The sequence below is a fragment of the Peromyscus californicus genome, unplaced genomic scaffold, assembly GCF_007827085.1.
Source record: "Peromyscus californicus insignis strain IS unplaced genomic scaffold, ASM782708v3 Scaffold_6__1_contigs__length_162567912, whole genome shotgun sequence".
Taxonomy (NCBI): Eukaryota; Metazoa; Chordata; class Mammalia; order Rodentia; family Cricetidae; genus Peromyscus; species Peromyscus californicus.
The window spans coordinates 5,406,465-5,418,211 of NW_026294584.1; the positions used below are offsets into that span (position 1 = coordinate 5,406,465).

General features: G+C 38.1%; 1 non-coding gene across 1 annotated transcript; it reads left to right on the forward strand.

The window, feature by feature from the left end:
- Positions 1 to 10,592: 10,592 nt before the first annotated feature.
- Trnat-cgu (transfer RNA threonine (anticodon CGU)) lies at positions 10,593 to 10,665 on the forward strand. The gene has a single exon. It is a non-coding gene; the product is annotated as a tRNA-Thr (tRNA).
- Positions 10,666 to 11,747: the final 1,082 nt, after the last annotated feature.

Consider the following 11,747-nt stretch of genomic DNA (forward strand, 5'->3'; position numbering starts at 1 on the left):
CAGTTAGCAAGAAGCCTGCCATGGCCATACAGTTTGTAAGCAATATAATAAGTCTCTGTGTTTACTTGGTCGGGTCTGAGCAGCTGTGGGACTGGCAGGTGAGAGAGATTTGTCCTGACTGTGGGCCAGGCAGGAAAACTCTAGTTACAAACAAACTTAAAAATGACTTTATGAAAATGATGATAGAGGTCTTTAAAGAGGAAATGAAAAGTTCCTTTAAAGAAATCAAGGAAAAGACAAACAAAAAATTGGAAGAATTCAACAAATCCCTTAAAGAAAGTCAAGAAAAAGCAATCAATTAGGAGAAGGAAACAGTCCAATACTTAAAAATTGAAACAGAGGCAATAAAGAAGACACAAACTGAGGAAATGCTGGAAGTGGAAAATCAGAGTAAATGAACAAGAACTACAGAAGTAAGCATAACCAACATAATGCAAAAGATGGAAGAGAGAATCTCTGGTATTGAAGACACAATAGAGGAAATAGAATTGTCAGTCAAAGAAAACATTAAAGCCAACAAAATCAGAACATAAAACATCTAGTACATCTAGGACACCATGAAAAAAAAAAACAAAACTAAAAATAATAGGGATAGAAGGAGAAAAACACCAGCTCAAAGGCACATAAAATATATTCAACAAAATCATAGAAGAAAATTTTCTCAACCTAAAGAAGGAAATGCCTATGAAGATACAAGAAGCTTACAGAACACCAAATATGCTGGACCCCCCCCCCCCCCAAAAAAAAAAGTCCCCTTACCACATAGTAATCAAACCACTAAACATACAGAATTAAGAGCTGCAAAAAGAAAAAGGCCAAGTAACATATAAAGGCAGACCCATCAGAATAAGACCCACTTTCTCAATGGAGAGTGTGAAAGCCAGAAAATCCTGGACAGATGTTATAAAGACACTAAGAGACCAGATATGCCAGTCAAGACTATTATACAAAGCAAAACTCTCAATCACCACAGACAGAGTAAACAAGATATACTATGACAAAACCAGATTTAAACAATACCTATTCACAAATCTAGTTTTACAGAAAGCACTAGAAGAAAAAATCCAACCTAAGGAAGTTAGATGCACCCATGAAAATACAGGCAATAGATAATTTCACACCAACAAATCTCAAAGAAGGGAAACACACACACACACACACACACACACACACACACACACACACACACACATACACACACACTACCTCCAAAAAATAACAGGAATTAATAATCACTGGTTATTAATATCCCTTAATATCAATGGACACAATTTGCCTATAAAAAGACACATGCTAACAGAATGGATATAAAAACAGGATCTATCTTTCTGTGAATACAAGAAACACATCTCAAATTTAAAGACACATACTACCTCATCATAAAGGGTTGGGAAAAGACCAATCAAATAGACGTAAAAAGAAAGCTGGTATAGCTATCCTATTATCTAACAACATAGACTTCAAACTAAAATTAATTAAAAGAGATCAAGAAGGACATCACATATTTTTCACAGGAAAAATCCATCAAGATGAAGTCTCAGTTCTCAACATTTATGCCCCAAATACAAGGGCATCCACATGTGTAAAAAAAAAAAAAAAAAAAAAAAAAAAAAAAAAAAAAAGCTAAAGGCTAAATTGCTCATAAATCCAGTACACTAATAGTGGGAGACTTCAACACCCCACTCTCACCAATGGATCTTCCAGACAGAAACTTAAGAGAGAAATAAGGAAACTAACAGATGTTATGACTCAAAAGGACTTAATAGAAATCTATAGAACATTCTGCCCAAACACAAAAGAATATACCTTCTTCTCAGCACCTCCATGGAACCTTCTCTAAAACTGACCACATACTTGGTTACAAAGCAGATCTCAACAGATACAAAAAATATTGGAATAACCTTCTGTATCTTATTGGATCACCATGGCTTAAAGTTAGTATTCAACAATACAAATTACAGAAAGCCTACAAACTCATGGAAACTGAACAATGCTCAAATGAATCAACACTGGGTCTAGAAAGAAATAAAGAAAGAAATTAAACACTTTCTAGAATTCAATGAAAATGAATGCACAACATACCCAAACTCATGGGACACTATGAAAGCAGCACTAAGAAGAAAATTCATAGCACTAAATGCCCACATAAAGAAGCTGGATAAATCTCACACTAGCCACTTAACAGCACACCTGAAAGCTCTGGAACAAAAAGAAGCAAACTCACTCAGGAGTAATAGACACCAGGAAATAATCAAATTGAGGGCTGAAATCAATAAAATAGAAACAAAGAGAACAGTAGAAAAAAATCAATGAAACAGAGAGTTCATTCTTTGAGAAAATCAACAAGACAGACAAAGCCTTATCCAAATTAACCAAAAGGCAGAGAGAGAATATCCAAATTAACAAAATCAGAAATGAAAAGGAGACATAACAACAGATGACGAGGAAATCCAGAGAATCATCACATTATACTTCAAAAACCTGTACTCCACAAAATTGGAAAATCTAAAAGAAATGGACAATTTTCTGTATAGGTACCACATACTCAAATTAAATCAAGACTAGATAAACAATTTAAATAGACCTATAATCCCTAAGGAAATAAAAGCAGTCATTAAAAGTCTCTCAACAAAAAAGGAGCCCAGGGCCAGATGGTCTCAGCACAGAATTCTACTGGAATTTCAAAGAAGAGGTAATACAAATATTCTTCAAATTGTTCCACACAATAGATACAGAAGGAACATTGTCACACTCATTTTTATGAGCCTACAGTTACTCTGATACCCAAACCACACAAAGATACAACAAAGAAAGAGAATTACAGACTAATCTCCCTCATGAATATTGATGCAAAAATACTCAATAAGGCCGGGTGGTGGTGGCACATGCCTTTAATCCCAGCACTTGGGAGGCAGAGCCAGGCAGATCTTTTTTTTTTTTTTTTTTTTTAAAGATTTATTTATTTATTATGTATACAGAAGAGGGTGCCAGATCTCATTACAGATGGTTGTCAGCCACCATGTGGGTGCTGGGAATTGAACTCAGGACCTCTGGAAGAGCAGTCAGTGCTCTTAACCTCTGAGCCATCTTTGTGAGTTCGAGGCCAGCCTGGTCTACAGAGCGAGATCCAGGAAAGGCGCAAAGCTACACAGAGAAACTCTGTCTCGAAAATCAAAAAAAAAAAAAAAAAAAAAAAAAAAACTCAATAAAATACTGGCAAACCGAATCCAAGACCACATTAAAAAACCATCCATTATGATGAAGTAAGCTTCATCCCAGAGATACAGGGATGGTTCAACATATGAAAATCCTTCAATGTAATCCACCATATAAAGAAACTGAAAGAAAAAAATCACATGATCATCTCATTAGATTCTGAAAAAGCCTTCCACAAAATTCAACACACCTTCATGATAAAGGTCTTGGCATGATCAGAATACAAGGAACATACCTAAACATAATACAGGCATTTTACAGCAAGCCAACAGCCAATATTAAATTAAATGGAGAGAAACTCAAAGTGATTCCATTAAAATCAGAAACAAGACAAGGCTGTTCATTCTCCCCCTATCTATTCAATATAGTACTTGAAGTTCTAGCTAGACCAATAAGAAAACAAAAGGAGATCAAGTGGATAAAAATGTGAAAGGAAGAAGTCAAACTTTCACTATATGGAGATGGTGTGATAGTATACATAAGCAACCCCAAAACTCCTACAACTAATAAACACTTTCAGTAATGTGGTGGTATACAAGATTAACTCAAAAAAAAAAAATCAGTAGTGCTCCTATATGGAAATGATAAATGGGCTGAGAAAGAAATCAAAGAAACATCACCCTTTATAATAGCCACAAATATTATAAAATACTTTGTGGTAACTCTAACCAAGCAAATGGAAGACCAGACTTTAAAACTTTGAAGAAAGAAATTGAAGAAAACATCAGAATGAATAGACAGCACCAATATAATAAATAAATAAACCTTATCAAAAGCAATCTACACATTCAATGCAATCCCCATCAAAATCCCAACATAATTCTTTACAGACCTTGAAAGAACAATACTCAACTTCATATGGAAAAATGAACAAACAAAAAAAGTATACCTAAAACAATCCTATACAATAAAGCAACTTCTAAAGGCATCACCGCCCCTGATTTCAAGCTCTCCTATAGAGCTATAGTAATAAAAATAGCTTAGTATTGACATAAAAACTGACATGTGGAACAATGAAATCACATTGAATACCCTGACATTAATCAACACTTATGAACACTTGATTCTTAACAAAGAAGTCAAAAGTGTACAATGTAAAAAAGAAAGCATCTTCAACAAATGGTGCTGGCATAACTGGATGTCTACATGTAGAAGACTGCAAATAGATCCATATCTATTGCCATGCACAAAATTCAAGTCCAAATGCATCAAAGACCTCAACATAAATCCAGTTACACTGAACCTGATAGAAGAAGTAGGAAATAACCTTGAATGCATTGGCATAAGATACTACTTCCTAAATATGATACCAGTAGCACTGAGGGCAACAGTTAATAAATGGGACCTCCTGAAACTGAAAAGGTTCTATAAGGCAAAGAACACAGTAAATAAGACAAAATGACAGCCTATAGAACTGGAAAGGTAAGAACCTCTTACCTTTCTTTATCAACCCCACATCTGACAGAGGACTGATCTCCAAAATACATAAAGAACTCAAGAAGTTAGACATCAAAATACCAAACAACCCAATTAAAAAAATTGGGCTATATATCTGAATAGAGGATTCTCAACAGAAGAATCTCAAATGGCAGAAAGACATTTAAGGAATTGCTCAACTTCATTAGTCATCAGGGAAATGCAAATCAAAATGAATCTGAGATACTATCTTACACTGGTTAGAATGGCTAAGCTCAAAAACACTGATGACAGCTTATGTTGGAGAGATGTGGAGCAAGGGGAGCACTCCTCAACTGCTAGTGTGAGTATAAATTTGTACAGCCACTTTGCAAATCAGTATGGTGATGTCTCAGAAAATTGGGAATCAATTTACCTCAAGACCCAATGATACTATTTTGGGGCATATTCCCAAAAGATATCTACCACAGGCACATATGTTCAACTATGTTCACTGCAACTTTATTCATAATAGCCAGAACTTGTAAACAAACAAGTTCCCCTTCAACCAAAAAAGAAAATGTAGTGCATATACACAATGGAGTATTACTCAGCTGTAAAAAATAATAACATCATAAAATCTGCAGGCAAATGGATGGAACTAGAAAGTATCATCCTGAGTGAGGTAAACCAGACTCAGAAAGACAAACATGGTATGTATTCACTCATAGGTGGATACGAGATACAAAGCAAAGGATAACTAGACTACAACCCACAGCTCTAGAGAAGCTAGGTAATGAGAACCCTGTGAGGGATGCATGGATTGCCCTGGGAAGGGTAAATAGATGAGATCTCCTGAGCAAACTGGGAGCAAGGGGAGGCAATAAAAGTGATGGAGTGGAGGATGAGAGCATGAGGAAATGGGATGATTGAGCTAGGGGAGGGATGGAGTGAGAAAGCAATGAAAGAAATAAATTGATAGATATTATGGGGTTAGGAAGAAACCTGGTGCTAGGGGAATTCCCACAAATCCACAAGGATGACCCCAGCTTAGACTACTAGCAATAGTGGAGAGGTAGAACTGGTCTACCCTGGTAATAAGATTGATGAATACCCTAACTGCCATCATAGAGCCTTCATCCAGTAACTGATGGAAGCAAATGCAGAGATCCCTAGCCAAGAACCAGATTGAGCTACAGGAGTCCAGCTGAAAAGAAGGAAGAGGGATTATATGAGCAAGGGGGGTCAAGTTTATGATGGAGAAATCTACAGAGACAACTGAACCATGCTTGTGGGAACTCACAAGCTTTAGACTGACAGCTGTGGACCCTGCAAGGGACTGGACTATGCCCTCTGCTTGGTCTGTGAGAGGGGTCCCTGGCAGTGGGATCAGGATTTATCCCTGGTGCATGAGCTGGCTTGTTGGAGCCTATTAGCTATGATGGGATGCCTTGCTCAGGCTTGATGCATGGGGGAGGGGCTTGGTCCTGCCTCAACTGATTATAGCAGGCTTTGCTGACTCCTCATGGGAAGACTTAACCTTTTGGAGGAGGGGGTGGGGATGGTTCAGGGGAAGGAGGCTGGGGGGGGGACTGGGAGGAGGGATTAGAGTGGAATCTATGGTTGGTATGCAAAATGAGTAACAAAATTTCTTTAAAAAAGAGAGGTAAGTAGTTAGACATCTTAAATCAGCTTCTGTTAAACTGAGTAAATCTTTATAAAAATATATTCTATCATCATCTATAGTATATTTTAAACCAGATTTGAATCATATCATATATATGGTATGTTGTAGCAGATATAACTTTAAGTTTTTGTCATTATCTATATAAATCCAAAGTGTTTGAGACCTGTCCTTAGTCTAGAAGGGAGACACAATGGTAAGCAGAGGACTCAGGAGGACTAAGAAGTTTTATAATTGTTGCTTTATGCCATGTGCCCATCTTAACATGGTGAAGTCATATGGTATGTACCCTTTAATAATAGTAAAGATTACTGCCAGCCATGTGGCTGCTTATATCTTGATGAGGTTATCTCTTAAGATGGAGGAGAGCCACATGGTTTGTTTCTATTTAGATACATTTTTTTCCTAAATGATAGTTGAATCTAAGTTACATGTACATTATATTCTAAACTAGAATTGAGTCACATATCTAGTACGTTGTAGCAAGTTAAAATTATCTATAGATAGGTTTTAACTATAAGCCTTTTGTTATAAGTTTAAAGCCAAATTTTGTTACATATTTTATAGATTTTTAGTCATACTCAATGAACAACTTACTAATCTTGAGATAAGAGTTTGCAGCTTAATCTTAAGAAAAATTATTTTGATAGCAGAGTACAAAGAAATCATAGAAGTAAAGATTTAAGAATGGAAAGTCACAGAACCTTAGAGATAAAAAAAACTTAGGATCATTTGCTTGGCAGAAGTTATTACAATCTGAGAGAACTTGGAAATCAAGTGCACCAATTTTTGGCCATTGATCTGTGTTGAGGCCAAGCTGTAGTAATAAAATCAGAGTCCATCAAGGAAGAGAGTTGCAAAGTGGAACATCTTTCAGGGGAGGGGTGTTCCTCTAAGCTCTGAGGGAGCTGAGGTTAGAAGTAAGCTGCCTGACTGCAGGCTGGAGCTGAGCAGGAGCGTGCTGGAGAAAGGGAGTCAGTAAGAGTCTTTTTGAGAGACCCAGATGGGTGTAGAAAGTTGCCCACGTGGTGGGTGGCCCAGAAGATCTTAGAAGCAGGCTGTAGGAGCCAGAGAAATTGTTACAGTTCCCCAAGTGGGAGGAGACAAGGAAAAGAGTTCTAGGCTGCCACAGGGGGAACTGTATCTCTGCAGAGAGACCCAGAGTGGTACTGCAGTGAGGAGATATCAGGAAGAGGAAAGGTAGATGTTCATGTGAGTGTGAAGGCCAGAGGCACAGCAGGGCTGCAGCAGCCAGAGAGGTGCCCACGTGGAGGGCGTACCAGCGAGATGCAGCAGGCCAGAGAGGTGCCTACGTGAAGGGCGTACCAGGGAGATGCAGCAGGCCAGAGAGGTGCCCACGTGGAGGGCGCACCAGGGAGATGCAGCGGCCAGAGAGGTGCCCACGTGGAGGGCGTACCAGGGAGATGCAGCAGGCCAGAGAGGTGCCCACGTGGAGGGCATACCAGGGAGATGCAGCAGGCCAGAGAGGTGCCCACGTGGAGGGCGCACCAGGGAGATGCAGCATGCCAGAGAGAAAAGTGAAAGCAGGTAGAGGGGATCACATTCTGTGAGTGACAGAAGCCAGCATAAATGAATGATCCATACATACCTTAGGAGAGTCAGATCAGCACCTTGGTTTGAAATGGCCAATTCCCCAGAAGGAAGCTTATTTATGCCTTTCCTGGGTTTTGGCACCAAATAAATTAAATAATAATAATAAATAGGAAAAAAAGAGTGGTCTGTTTGGGGGGCTGAGAGCCTAGCACAGTAGCAGAGCACCGGCTTGAGGACCTAGCACATTGGCTTGGAGCAGGATGCATAATCTGATTTTGTGAAGTCTCCTCTTAAATTTCCAGCATCTCTGCATCTCTGAATTCATCATTTACTCAATATCACCAAAAAAATGAAACTAAACTGAAACCAAATAAAAAACAAATGAAGAAAGGAAGGACGGACGGAAGGAAGGACAGAAGGGAAAAAAACAGATTTGGGTTGAGATTGTTGGGTTAAATACATTAAATACCAACCAAAATACTTTTCCAGGATTAAATTAAATGAATAATAATGATAATGAAACCCAAGATATAATATCAAATAAAGAAAAAGATAGGTGGGTAGACAGAATTAGATGCACTTACTTGATCTCTCACCACTGTGCTGGGTTGCATCCTTCTTTACTTTTCTGCTTTTAAAGGTCTGTGTAGATGCACATTACATAGCTCCTCTGAAAATACAGTTTACGGACTTCTTTCCTCAGCACCCCATAGAAAGAGCTCTAAAACTGACCACATACTTGGTTACAAAGCAGATCTCAACAGATACAAAAAATATTGGAATAACCTCCGGTATTTTATCAGATCACCATGGCTTAAAGTTAGAATTCAACAATACAAATTACAGAAAGCCTACAAACTCATGGAAACTGAACAATGCTCAAATGAATCACCACTGGGTCTAGGAAGAAATAAAGAAAGAAACTAAACACTTTCTAGAATTCAATGAAAATGAATGCACAACATACCCAAACTCATGGGACACTATGAAAGCAGCACTAAGAGGAAAATTCATAGCACTAAATGCCCACATAAAGAAGCTGGATAAATCTCACACTAGCCACTTAACAGCACACCTGAAAGCTCTGGAACAAAAAGAAGCAAACTCACTCAGGAGTAATAGACACCAGGAAATAATCAAATTGAGGGCTGAAATCAATAAAATAGAAACAAAGAGAACAGTAGAAAGAATCAATGAAACAGAGAGTTCATTCTTTGAGAAAATCAACAAGACAGACAAAGCCTTATCCAAATTAACCAAAAGGCAGAGAGAGAATATCCAAATTAACAAAATCAGAAATGAAAAGGAGACATAACAACAGATGACGAGGAAATCCAGAGAATCATCACATCATACTTCAAAAACCTGTACTCCACAAAATTGGAAAATCTAAAAGAAATGGACAATTTTCTGTATAGGTACCACATACTCAAATTAAATCAAGACTAGATAAACAATTTAAATAGACCTATAATCCCTAAGGAAATAAAAGCAGTCATTAAAAGTCTCTCAACAAAAAAGGAGCCCAGGGCCAGATGGTCTCAGCACAGAATTCTACTAGAATTTCAAAAATAGCTAATACTAATACTCCTCAAATAATTCCACATAATAGAAACAAAAAGAATATTGCCAAACTCTTTCTACAAGGCTACAATTACCCTGATACCCAAACCACACAAAGATGTAACAAAGAAAGAGAATTACAGACCAATCTCCCTCATGAATATTGGTGCAAAAATACTCAATAAAATACTGGCAAACCCAATCCATGAACACATCAAAAAAAATCATCCACTGTGATCAAGTAGGCTTCATCCCAGAGATGCAGGTATGGTTCAACATATGAAAATCTGTCAATGTAATCCACCATATAAATAAACTGAAAGAAAAAAATCACATGATCATCTCATTAGATGCTGAAAAAGCCTTTGACAAAATCCAGCATCCCTTCATGATAAATGTCTTGGAGAGATCAGGAATATAAGGAACATACCTAAACATAATAGAGGCATTTCACAGCAAGCCAACAGTCAACATCAAATTAAATGGAGAGAAACTCAAAGCAATTCCACTAAAATCAGGAACAAGCCAAGGCTGTCTACTCTCCCCATATCTATTCAATATAGTACTTGAAATTCTAACTAGTGCAATAAGACAACAAAAGGAGATCAAGGGGATACAAATTGGAAAGAAAGAAGTCAAACTTTTACTATTTGCAGATGATATGATACTATACATAAGTAACCCATAAATTCTACCAGGGAACTCCTACAGCTGATAAATACCTTCAATAATGTGGCAGGATACAATATTAACTTCCTACAAACAAATGATAAATGGACAAAGAAAGAAATCAGAGAAACATCACCCATTACAATAGCCACAAATAATATAATATATCTTGAGGTAACTCTAACCAAACAAGTGAAAGACCTGTATAATAAGAACTTTAAGTCTTTGAAAAAAGAAATTGAAGAAGACATTAGAAAATGGAAATATCTCCAATGTTCATGGATAGGTAGAACCAACATAATAAAAATGGCAATCTTACTGAAAGCAATCTACAGATTCAATGTGATAGATGTAGTGGGTAGCCAGTCCAGCTTTGACCTGGAAGTTTCAACCCCCATTGAGGCTTCAGTAATGGTCATGCCTACAAAGCAGGACTGAGAGAGAATGCTGAAGACCCGAGATCTGGATACACAGGCTCCCTTGGTTCCTGGACCCTGGACGCTGGAGCTAGTCCCAGCTAGCTCAGTCGGTAGAGCATGAGACTCGTAATCTCAGGGTTGTGGGTTCAAGCCCCATGTTGGGTGCCAGATATAGGTGAAACTATTAAGGCCACTCCACGTAGTTAAAAAGGAGGTTTATTTTGTGGGGTAACTTACAAGTGAAAGGATAGGCTACAGGGTCTGGGAAAGGTGTGGCACAGTCCGGCGGTGTTCTCTGGAGAACTCTGCTTGGTCCAGCTCCAGCGTCCAGGGTCCAGGAACCAAGAGAGCCCATGCATCTGGATCTCAGGTCTTCAGTGTCCTCTCTCAGCCCTGCCTTGTAGGCATGACCATTACCGAAGCCTCAATGGGGGTTGGAACTTCCAGGTCAAAGCTGGAATGGCTACCCACTACAGACAACCATCAAAATCCCAACACAATTCTTCACAGACCTCAAAATAACAATACTCAACTTCACATGGAAAAACAAAAAACCTAGGATATCTAAAACATTCCTTTACAATAAAGCAACCTCTGGAGGAATCATCGTCCCTGATTTCAAGCTCTCCTATAGAGCTATAGTAAAAAAAAAAAATAAGCTTGGTGTTGGCATAAAAACTGACATGTGGACCAACACAATTGAATTGAAGACACTGACATTAATCCACACACCTATGAACATCTGATTTTTGACAAAGAAGCCAAAACTGTACAGTGTAAAAGAGAAAGCATCTTCAACAAATGGTGTTGTCATATCTGGATGTCAACATGTAGAGGATTGTAAATAGATCCAAGTCTATTACCATGCACAAAACTCAAGTCCAAATGCATCAAAGACCTCAACATAAATCCTGCTACACTGAACCTGATAGAAGAGAAATTAGGAAGTAGCCTAGAATGCACTAGCACAGGAGACCATTCCTGAATATAACAACAGTAGCATGGACACTGAGAGTAACAGTAAATGGGACCTCCTGAAACTGAGAAGTTTCTGTAAGGCAAAGGACATGGTAAATAAGACAAAGTGACAGCCTACAGAATGGGGAAATACCTTCTTCAACTTAACATCTGACAGAAAACTGATCTCCAAAATATGCAAAGAACTCCAGAAACTAGGCACCAAATAATCCAATTAAAAAAAAATGGGCTACAGAGCTAAACAGAGAATTCTCAACAGAGGAATCTCA